This window comes from Polistes fuscatus, unplaced genomic scaffold (genome assembly GCF_010416935.1).
Source record: "Polistes fuscatus isolate 324 unplaced genomic scaffold, CU_Pfus_HIC Scaffold10, whole genome shotgun sequence".
Taxonomy (NCBI): Eukaryota; Metazoa; Arthropoda; class Insecta; order Hymenoptera; family Vespidae; genus Polistes; species Polistes fuscatus.
Window position 1 is genome coordinate 545,335 of NW_025112998.1, and position 12,164 is coordinate 557,498.

A 12,164-nucleotide genomic window follows, 5' to 3' on the forward strand; every position below is an offset into this window, starting at 1 on the left:
CCACTCAGTCGTCGTCCCTGGAGCTTGAATAGGTCCCTGGATGATGTATTAACTCATATTTGTCTCCTCACAATGCCCAGCTAAACTGTCTATCTCTCTCTCTCTCTCTCTATCTCTTTTCTTCTATTTCTCTATCGCTTTCTCTGTCCAGGTGCCCGACGTTTTACACTCTTCCATCTCTCTGGAGAACGTACGAACGACAGACGCGCATGGTCGACATTATAATAGGATAGACCATACTGAACGAGAGACCAGGGACTGTGGAACAACTTCTGGGAGTCCCGGAAGGAACGCGATTTCGTAAAAGGAAGAATTTCATTCCTACGAATGTACATATAACTTTATTTATTTTTCTACCATCCGTGTATATATATATACTTTATCTTATGCTATTCGTTCTTTCTTTTTCTAGTAGGAAAATACTTTAAAAGTGTAAACTAATATGTGTGCATATAAAAAGAATTAATAATAAAACTACCGAGTCATTTAAAGGGACAGGTATCATAAATAGGGTGCCACGGTCGAAATAAATTTGACTTGAAATGTGTAGAAGGGCAGAAGATAAGAGAGAGAGAGAGAGAGAGAGATAGAGAATGATCTCCGTCCCTGCTGGTACAGTTCCACATTCCTCATTCTCAACGGGTGGTTCGTTCCTCGAACATCTTCGTCTTTGTCTATTCTCTTAGCGATGCGATAGTTCCGTTGCATACTTTTTTCTGATCGATCACATGACCTCGTCATTCCGTATGATAAGATTGCCTTTAATCTGCCAAGAGACGGAACGAAACGAACGGCATACCACTCGTCGGTCCGACACGCGTCAAAGTCTTGATGCGATTCCAATTGTAACCATCAATTTGAGATTCAAAATGACAAGCCGAGAAAATGACGTGTCTACGGTAAGATATGGAGAATACTATTCAATTTTTTGGGTCTTATTTTGTTGTTTGTTTTCGTATTTCTTTTTTCGTTCTTTAAAATAAATATCTATTACTTATTATTATTATTCTCTCATCGAATTGAATTTTAATAATCCTAGCAATACGAAAATCAAGTTTACCATAGACACTTTTCGGTATTCCCTCAAATCAAAATCCAATTGTATTTGAACATGTAGAAATTCCCTAGACGTTCTTGTCGCCTTCGGCTAGGATATTTTAAACGAATCACGCGATACGCCGCATCTCGTCCATCCCTGGTTTCTAGACTCGTATGTTAATAACCAACCACCTTTCCATAAAGCCAAAAACTTTAGATTCGTAACAGCGTATGGTAAAAATGACTCTACCTTTTTACTTTTTCGAGGTGAGGGAGAAAAATAAAAAAATGATAGGAAGGAAAGGGAAGAAGCGTGCGGCAGGTAGGTAGATAGGTAGGTAGGTAGGTAGGTAGGCGCGGGTGTCCGTAAAATTTATTAAAACCACAAACACAGCGGAAACGCAGCCTGATTTCTAAAGCGTTCTGTATTTTTCCAATTCCGGCTGGTGCATGCGGTTAATTACCTACATCTACCGGACGGAACGAGATGGCACTGTGGTGGTTGGATGGATGGTACTCTAGTACGGGGAAGTGAGGTAAAATAAGAGAGAAAAGCGTTACACTAGGAAATATTTCGAAACGTCGGCTGATCACGTCCCCGTAGTCGCGGACCCGCGCACGCTACCTCGCGTTTGCACGAGAAAACTTCGAAATTATTCTCGATTATTCAAATTCGCAACCCTTGCCGCGAGCTGTATGAGGGCCGATTCAAATTTATGCAAAAGTCCGGCAACGCGAATCTCCGTTCTTATTAATATGGATCAATTTGACGTTCCTCCTCTTGCCTTTTTCCCCCCTTTACCGTTGGGCCCACACGTACGGCACTTCTCTTACTTTTTCATCCTCTTTTTTTTCTCGCCGTGAAGCATCTCCTCAAATTGGACCACCTAACACTCCAAGGGATGCTCATTCAAACGACCTTCAAACTCTCACTCCTTTTCTCTGTCATCCTGATTTTTATGATTCTTCAAATTCCTTTGAATGAAACGTTCAAAATCCAAGCGTTATCAAATATTTTGTTTTTCTATGTAATCTACAATATATATATTATATACATATATATATACATACGCATAACAATGTGAAACATACGGAGTGTCCGTTTGACCTTGGTCCAGCGATGTCTTCGACAAGTTCAATTGGCATCTTATTCAAACAATCCCAAGGATTGTAAGGAAACTCGAGCAAGAATGATACTTGGGTCTATCCAAATCTCTGGGTAACTGTTTGGTCTAACAAGGACTACCACCATTCTCCTATCTGAAAATAATGATCATTTAAAAGATAAATTTTGATTATTTATATAAAGTAGGTATACAAATTTATTTCTCACACTTAAATGAACAACAAAATATTATAAAAGTAAAAAAAATTGTTGTTTTAAAAAAGAACATTAATTCACGTATCAATTTGTATTGAATTGATTAAACGTTTATACAGGAAAGAAATGAATTTGTTGAAAGCAGATAATTAATAATCATCCTTTGAAGTTTAACGCAAAAGAACAAAAGTTACTTTCACGATTATGAGGAATAAAGGGAAAATCACGTGATAGGGTGGGGATCAGTAGCCTCTTTCGAGCGTGAGCCAACCAACGGTTTAAACCTTTCGCTACGGTCGTGGCACACACAGTAGAGAGAGTTTGCTGCACGCAAATGAAGAATTGTCAGCCAAATACGACTCGAGGGTGGTAAGGGGTGTCAGTAGGGGATGAATGGAGCGTAATACCGGGTCTACCCTGATTGTTGCCCTCCCTTTACCTTTCTCCCACAACCTCTCGAACCCATCGGAATTTCCAGTACGAATTTCCGCTGGTGACTGCGACGTCACTTCCGTCCCAGAGACAAGCAGAATCGTATCCCGTCTCTAACTCGTTCTCGTTTAACCTTCCCACACTATCCCAACCCTTTCCCACACTCTTAAATGATCGTATGCGATTCTACAAGGCTCAACTTGATCATCGCCTTCAAGTGGATCTTCAAATTTTATCTCGCGTAACGCGAAGTTTTTTGCTTCCCTTCTACAAAAAAAGAAAAAAAAATAGAAATGAAAAGAAGTCACTGCCATAATAATTCATTTTCTTCTCATTCAAATTTACTTTTTAACGCTTAATTACCTGTTCTCTTTCATTGCTGTCCTATTCAATTACCGCAACCACAGATTTCGTTATCATTATAATTCCGACTACGTTCGTGGTCTAATTTGTCTTCGTATCTTTTCAAAAAAAAAAAAAGAAATTCTTACACATCGATACTGCTCGCTAAAAGTTTTCCTTGTAATTTTTCCAACATGGTTTCTATGTATCTGGAAACTCATTTGAATACATATTAAAATCTGCAGTTGTTTACTCGGTGTTGGTTACATACTAACTTTTCGAGAAAGTACATTTTCCAAAATGAATCCGCGTAAAAAGTAAAAATTATTTTCTAAATAATTAAGAAATTATTTTCAATTATTTTTAAGTTTCGTTCAAAAAATAATATATATAAGCCTTTTTAATTCTTAAAGGAAAGGATTATGTAATTTGATTTTTCGTCCTCGAGTGCAACATAGAAAAGAAAAGAAAAGAGAGAAAAGAATAGGGTGAAGGGTGGAGGGGGAGGAAGGAGAGAGGAACCATAAGGCTCTACCCCTTTGCAGCAGACATAAATAATAAAGCTGAAAAGGTAAATATAATTACCTAACCGTGTGTGTAACGTGCTTGTAAGCGTCGCTTTTGAAAGGCGCCACCCCCAGTCGACGTATCCAATGGCACAGCGCGCCGACTCGAATTAAGATTTCAGTAGCTCCATTCCATAAGATTGCTCCGTCGGTCCATATAATCTAACTTGGACTACGCCACAAAGTCCTTCATTTTTCTCGCCGAGAGTGTTTTTCTTTTTTTCCTTATTTTTTTCTTTTTTCTTTTTTTTAGATCTACCAAAGCACGTTAAAGGGTACGCCGACGCTGTTATTTTTCATTAATCGTTGACTCAATATCAAAGCTTCCATTGTGAAATTGTTATTCTTAATAAAGAAACAACTTTCCCCGCACCCCTAAATAAAACACACGCATACATATATTTAAAGCAACGAACTATTCGATTCGTTAGACGAAAAATAAGAAAATAATTCTTACTTGAATAGACAGAGATACTTAGACCTACAAATATATATATACATATATATGTGTGTGTAAACTTGACGTGCAAAAAGTTAACGATATTTTTTTATAAGAATGTTGACAAGGTAAATGTTAGCAGGAGCAAAGAAAGAGAGAAAAAGAAATTGAGAAATTGGAGAGGAGAGGAGAGGAGAGGAGGAGGGGGAGGGGAGGGGAGGGTTGGCGAGTGGTCGCGAGAAAGTACCCTTAGCTTTATTAGAACGGCAACGATCTATGATGCTCGATTCGCATAATGTACCTCCACGTATCTATCTACGTACGTAAGCATTATGTATACGGTGCTCTTCGAATAAACGAACGAAACGAAACGAAACGAAATGGAACGAACGAACGAACGAACGAACAAACGCGCGTTCGAATATACTATTCGAATATGTTAGTACTTCGGTAGCTTGAGTGTACTTTGAGTATTCGCATAAGGTACGTAGGAAAAATATGTTCGACGTGAGTACGCGTATGTGGGGGGCGAAGAAGAAAAGAGAGAGAGAGAGAGAGAGAGAGAAAACATGTGGGTGAGGGTTGGAACGAAGAGTAGTGGTGGTGGGTCTTTGAGATAATTGGCTCTCTTGATCGCTGGCCTCGTTCGAAGGACCGGCTTTCAATATTCCTGTTGGACTTATCCCTGTTGAACCTTTGCCTTTTCTTAACTTTTCGTTCCTTTCTCCATGAGCTACGGATACGCGTCGTTCTTTTCGCGTCCCTCTTCAACCAACCCCCCTCTTTCTCTCTCTCTCTCTCTCCGTTCCACCATTCGGTCATTTCTCTCCACGTTCGTCGAACGTTGCTGTTGCTGTTGTTGTTCCCCCTTTTTCTTTCTTTCTTTTTTTATAATACTATTTCATTTTTCAAAAGAGTCACTTTCTTACTTCTCCTGTCTAGTCCCGTCCAATATAACGGCTAATAATTTAAAGAATTTTATTGTTTCTCCTTGGCTGAAAGCAACCCTCTCCACGATAGAGTTGAACGGTCCAAAAACCTTTTTTTCTCTCCCCGATGTTTTTTCCGCAAACTTCCGAAAATCATTACGAAGTTCAACAGAATCCGTTCAGCCGATCGTAAACTCGTGTCGTAAAGGTCGCCAAAATAAACGCACCTTAGATGGTGGTAGCCTAGCGTAGGCGGATGTCATGTCCCTGCAAAATCATTGCCACTAAAAATCCGAGGTTTCCCCGCGAAATTTATAACGCTCCTCGCATATCTATTCGAACTTTCTGTTCTCCTCTTCGTTCATTTTAACCAAGAGAAATATTCGACATCGTTGTAGAATCCGAAATAGAACGACAAGTTACCGTCGTCTATCGACGTTTTCACCGTTATAAGATTTGTGCGAATTGTCGTCTGGTGTCTGAGAAAATCGTACATCTGACAATTTATTTACCGCACCGTAACTTTTACGTTACGTCGCTTATTACCATCAAAAAAGAATCGGTATTGTTGATGAAAAAAGCTGAGGAAGATTTTTAAACAAAAAACAAAACAAAAAATTGTATTAAAAATCAACGGGAATCGAACAAAAGATTATGACACTCGTTGCAATTTACAAAACGTGCTGTGCATTATATCGGAAACGTGCCAGTATTGTAGATATGAACTAAACATCACGTTTCTACGATCCAACCTGATGATAACTCTCATAAAAAGATATAGTTGAGTGTATACCGTTAAAGAGCGTAAAGGAATACAAACCAAGAAGACAGGCATACATATTTAGGATTACTCGATTGGCGATCTCTCCTTGTTTGAGAACCTGTCAGTCGATCGGTAACTATACAAAAACATACTTACACTCGCTCGTACGTGCCTCTCCCTGAGTTCCCGAAGGCATGGCTCGTCGTTCAGTCGGCACCCCATAGACGGTCGCAGGCGCACTTGTCAAAACTCTTATCTAAAGTCGCATCTACTGGTTAAGAAAAACAGCAAAGTTGAACCGCGGTAACTGGTCGAACTGGTGGTTAGGTCCTGGAGAGAAAAAAAAATGGAAGAAAAGAGAGAGAGAGAGATGGGGAGAGAGTAAACGAGGAATAAAACAATGGGGTATCCTCGAGGAACCTACGACGACACGATTGGCTACGTTTGGAAAAAAAAAAGAAAAAAAAGAACAATGGCGTGACCAAGCTCAGAGGAGAGGTTTCGGATAATTGCAGTGGATAGTTCGAAAAGGTGCCGACCATGAAGGGCTCACCGATCGGTACGCTTGTCACGAGGCGTTAGTATATCTATCGCAAGAAGCGAACTTCCTTACGACCCGAAAAGACTCGTTAAAAGATTTTAGGATTGTTTCTTTGTAATCCAATAAGGATAAGATTTCTCTCGAGAGGTCGAACACGATAAGGATCGACGTCAAAAGGAATTGTTTTTTCTCTTCGCCGACTGAGATACGCGACATGTTTCGGGGGTAACTGAACCGAGAACTGTCAAAATAAGCTACTTCAAAGTTGAAACCAAAACAGAAATGCGGTCGTTCGAAAAAGAAATTAGGAAAACCTGTTTGAGGAGATATTTTAAATATTCTCTTTTAGTTATTCTACGCAACCATAAAGTTTAGCATTTTTGAAATAATATATTACATTTTGAATACCTATCGATATCTATCTTCAAATGTCCATTTGAATATTTCGGATTAAAACGTCAATCCTCTCTTCAATCGAAATTTATTCTACGGTATTACATTGTTATGTGGTACATCTTCAATAACAGAGAAAAAATAGCAAAAAATAAAATGAAAAACAAATTAATGTTTGCACCGAAGTTAAAAACAACGATAAGCTTATTGTATATTGTACGATCACGCAATGATAAAAGCACTCGCATGATTGCAGATAATCGTTAATCAATCAACCGATACACTCAACTAATACGCTTTTCTAATGTTACAAAGTATCTGATTAATTGTTTTAATGGAAATTAGTTAGCTCGGACGATCATAAACAACGTGAAACGTGAGAGTTTATCGAGAATAAAATTGAAATAAATACAATCAAATATGTTTAATTGAATATTTAACGAATTATCCTTTTTAATGTGAGAATAAAAAATGATTGAATTGTCTACAAAATATATTCAATCTCTCAATGGAAAATACAATTTCTTAGAATCTTTACTTACGTTAAACATTTTCAAATTACTTTTTGTTAACTTATGAATGGGCTTTTTTTCGAACGATTACTGTCCTGTAACTGTCACACTTGCGTTAAAGGTGTCCCGACTCTGGTGATGTCCTTATTGGCTTATAGAGTTAAGAAAAAGAAGAAAATAGCCGCTACGAGAAGTTAGTTCAGCACGTTTCTACGTAATTGTTCAAAAAAGCGACTCTCGATCGCATGCCAAGTTACCGTCGGTCCGAGACGATGTTCTTTTACCGGTTCATTCACCTGTCCGATAGCCTCAAAGTATCCGGTTGGCTCGATTAAGGAAATGCAACAACCGTAAAGAAGTTAACTCGATACGTGAGATGTCAAATATCAGATCGATTATATCAAACGAAAATTTCAGTTTATATTGCGTCGACAAAGAAATAGATATGGCTTCTTTATTTATAAAACAATTCTAATCTCTGTTTACAAATTGATACCGTTGATAAAAACAATGATTCATTCAAACGGTTACGCGGAATAAACGTATTTATTCAGCATGTTATTGTTTAAATGACTCTTACATTTCTTCATCTAACATACGAGGTAACTTTCTTCCAATCGATTAACAAAATTAGACCATCATTGTTAAAAATTAATCAGGACGATAAATGGCCTTTATTCGAAGTCGTTCACAATATCAGAGTACAGCATTTCGATTGATCCTTTTAAAATCGGAAATTAATTAATTAGCACTAAAAAAGAAAGAAAACAAAGGGAGTTGGTAAAATGTCTCTTTAATTTCACAGTTATCCTTAAATCGAATTGCTCCGATCGCAAGTGAAAAGAATGAACGAAGAACCATGCTCGAGAAACGGGCGGGAAAGGAGAGCGTATTCGAACTGCTCAAAAGCGGACAAGCTAGCGCGCACGAGTGAAAGAACATGAAAAAAGGAAGAAAAGGTAAAAAAGGGGTGAAAGAAAGAAAAAGGGAGAAGGGAAAGAAAAAAAAAGGGAAAGCACAATAACGCTCCTCGGCGATAAGTGACTAACCGTTGGCGACGTTGAACGTACGACGACGATGAGGACGAAGATTGGGGAAGGGAGTAGAGTGAGTATCGAGAATGAAGGAGAGGAAAAGAGGACAGGAAGGCGGAGCGTAATAAAAATAAGTAATTACTGCAAGTAATCCTTCTCCCTCTTCTCGATCCGGAGTAGAGAGTGTCGCGTCTCCCTCCCAGGTACCTCCTTCCCCACGCGAGAGAGTCGTTCAATTAACGGGAATACCGTTGTCCTTCCTTCTCTCCTCCACCACCTTGAGCCTCCCACTACCGGCGAGTCTTGCGGAAAAGCTCCCCGCGAAACCCGCGAAATGTTTCACTCGTGAAGTCGCGTGGAGCTGAACGTACCGCCGGAGGTGGTGTGTAGACCAGGCTAAGAGAACTCTCTTTCTCTTTTTCACCGACTAGCTCCGTTTCCCTGTCCCTCTTGCTGGGACGCCCCTTCTTCGCTCACGCCCCTGACGTTAACCCCACCAGACGACGTTAACGGCGCGCGACTCCCCTACCGCGCTCGGCAGACCCTTCTTCTATCGTGCTCCCACTACGGTGCTCTACTCGATCGCGTTCGGGTTTACTCGGCTCCCTACTTCCCCTCCTTTGCTCCGATAGACGTTTGCGAACGCGACGCGCGATACGGAGAGCTGTGGTGGGGGTATTGCCCGTAGCTTCATTCGCTCGTCGGACGTCGCCGCGTACGGATGTGCTCTTATCTGTTGTTTATTACACGCGAGCGATAGTGTATCATCTAAACGCGCGCGCGTTCATATACTGTGGTGCTTCTACTTGTTCGATTACTTTCCTTTCTCAATACATCGAGTTAGAATCTTGTTCTATTCGACGATAAAAGATACATACGAACGAACGAACGACGAACGAACGTACGAACGAACGAACGAACGAACGGAACGAACGAACGAACGTGACGGAAAGTCAATGGTGTGTGTGAACCAGAGAGTTTAGTGTGACACAGTGCACGGATATGAATTCTCGAGACGACCGCCATGCATCTCCTTCACCAGCGAAGGATCCTTCCTGGAGACACGGATTGATGCCACGGGATCGTTTCTACGGTGAAGAGCCACTCGATCGTCCTAACTTATCGTCGTGTTCAACTCGATGAAGAACGATTGTCCAAGGAAGAAGACGACAGCTCACGACGGTGAGGAGGATCTGTTTTCTTTTCTCAAAAAGAAAAAGTCAAAATAAGGAAGTACCTATAACACTACGACAAACTCGTTCGCGCGCCTTTTTTTTTAATTAACTTCTGTCACCTGCTACGTCGAGGGAAAAATAGCTAAATAGAGAAAATATATATAAAGACAGCGTGTGTTCTACGAGATAAATAGTGTATTACGATGTCAACGATCTAATATGAGTAAAAAGAGTGATAAAAACCAAAACAAATAACCCGATTACTGACGGTTGTGATTAAATACGGATCTTCTTCTTCTTCTTCTTCTTCTAATTACTTTGAAATCAGGAATAGAGAAAAAAAAAATAAAACGTGACACGCAAGTGGTTGGACGCGAGAGGAAGATAAGCCTCCTCGTAAGTTTTCTCTTAAGCGATTTTCTTCCCAAAGAAGATTGTGTAGGATCGAGCAAAAAAACCCACGGCATGCCGTGGCTCGAGGTGAGCAACAAAGTTTATCTTCTTAAATATCGATGACACTTAAATAACGAGAATCCTAAATAGTACTACATTTAAATAACACCTCGTTCTCATTTCAATATCTTTGCACGCGAAATTACACAATGTCCGATAATCGATACAAATAATATATATACTTTATATTTTCACTCTAACGTACCAAAATTAATTCTCTTATTATTATTCAAAAATTAAAATAAAAAAAAAACTAATTCCTTAACTATTATCCGAACGTAAACAGCATACAATTTAAATACTCACGATAGATACATTTTTTAAACCGAAGTGGAAGAATGGAAGACCTTTTTGTTGTTGTTATTGTTTTCTTTCTTTTTTTTTTGTTTTCTCTCAAAACAATCTTAAAAGTCGGAATATCTCGACGCGACGAAGGAGAGAGGGGTTCATTTCGAACGAAGAGCACGACGGAGACTGAATGAGAGGATGAGGAGGAGAAGGAGGAGGAGAAGGAGAGAGAAGAAATTTCAGTGTAGGAAGCGTCTGGAGAGAAAGAGAGAGAGAGAGAGAGAGAGAGAGAGAGAGTGTCGGGACACGCAGGCGCGCCCATTCTCGCCACGTGCTCGCCTGCACTTCGTTCAGATTTCTATGCCGTTGTATGGAAGAAGAAAGGTGTTAACTGTTTCTCTCTTTATCTATCTCTCTCTCTCTCACTCTCACTCATTCTCCTATATTTTTCTCCTCTCTCTTTCTCTTTTCAATTCCCTCGTTCCCTTTCTTTTTCTTAAAAATCGTAATATACCAACGAACAAACGTGAATATACACATCGAGAGTAGTTTGTATATGTCTCTGCACACACACACACATATATATAAATATATATATATATATATGTATAGGGGTAGATAGAATGCGACGTAGCGAGTTGGAGTTCGCTACGTTGGCAAAACAAGTAGTCAGTTACGTGAGTGCTGGCGAACCGCCAAAGAGCTTTGAAGTTTCAACGTTGAGCATGAATCTCTTTTCCCTTTCTTTTTCTCTACATCACTAACCCTTTCTCTCTTACTCTCTCTAGCTATCTATCTATCTATCTATCTATCTATCTATCTCTTTCTCTCTCCATTTATATCTCTACATCTCTATCTTTCTATCTCTCTCTTTCGTAATATAACTCGCGGGGGGACACGCTCAACTTATTTTTCCCCCACTTTCCGTCTTTCCGTTCTCTTTTCTGTAATTCACGCGGGGTATTGCCGCCATATCGCCTTTGTGGCGCGTCCAATTAGCTTGGCCTTCATATATATATATATATATATATATATATATATACATGCTGAGAGAGAGAGAGAGAAGTAACTTACGTTCAATGAAAGTGTAATTAGAAATTTTTTGAAGTGCATATGTCAACCTTCGATTCTTGAAACTCTTCTGAATCGCATACAGGACCGATCGAATGAATGCTTGTTACTTTAATTGATAAAGAACGTAAACTATTTTTTGTTTAAAACCATTTTCTCTCTCTCTCTACAATCCTTTCATTCACTAATTAATCTCATTGAAGAAGGATTCGTATATTTCGTTATCGTAAATGACGTAACATTAAATTAGTCATTCGTTTCGTTATCGTCGAGCGTCATGGCCATGAATATATGATGATGCCAATCGATATTAAAAAAAGAGTTGAAGATATCTGTTGTATATATTGTTGGGTTAGTGCAAAAGTGGCAGTTTGTAATTAAACGAGGACCTTATCGTAACAGGGTCTATGTAGGTTGCTTGAATGTGTATACGGGAATGAATTAAAATGTAAATATTTGATTAAAGTTAATCCCAACCAGGTGGGTAGACTGGTATAAAAGAGACGGAGAAAGAAAGATCGGAATAAGGGTGTATAAGAGCTCGTACGAGAGAAAGAGAAAGAGACAACTGGAGGGAAAGTGAAAAAGGAAGGAAAAAAAGAAGCATAGAATTAGAGAGAAAGAAAGAAAGAAAGAAAGAATGAAAGAAAGAGAAAGACGGATAGACAAAGATAAAGAGAAAAAGAGAGAGAGAGAGAGTTAAAGAAAAGCATGGTGGTAGTAGCCCTAAGGGGTGCTTTTTATTGCCGGTTTTTATTAGCTGAGTAGGTGTAGTCTGTTTCTCCCTTCGCAAGGCTCTCTCTCTCTCTCTTTCTCTCTCTCTCTTTGTCTTTCTCATATACCAGTATACACATATATACATCCTCT

The 12,164-nt window shown here is 39.3% G+C and overlaps 2 long non-coding RNA genes across 4 annotated transcripts in view; both read right to left on the reverse strand.

The window, feature by feature from the left end:
* LOC122525900 overlaps nucleotides 1–12,164 on the reverse strand; it is an 80,379-nt gene that overhangs the window by 39,125 nt on the left and 29,090 nt on the right. The window lies entirely within an intron of this gene.
* Nucleotides 1,445–9,287, reverse strand: LOC122525899. Of its 3 annotated transcripts, XR_006305908.1 has the most exons (6): nucleotides 8,453–9,287; nucleotides 5,987–6,160; nucleotides 5,068–5,334; nucleotides 3,719–4,074; nucleotides 2,110–2,298; nucleotides 1,445–2,013 (listed from the first exon to the last, which is right to left on the reverse strand). It is a non-coding gene; the product is annotated as an uncharacterized LOC122525899 (long non-coding RNA). The 3 variants fall into 3 exon arrangements; XR_006305906.1 differs by lacking the exon at nucleotides 5,068–5,334; XR_006305907.1 differs by lacking the exons at nucleotides 5,068–5,334; nucleotides 8,453–9,287 and adding an exon at nucleotides 7,307–7,845.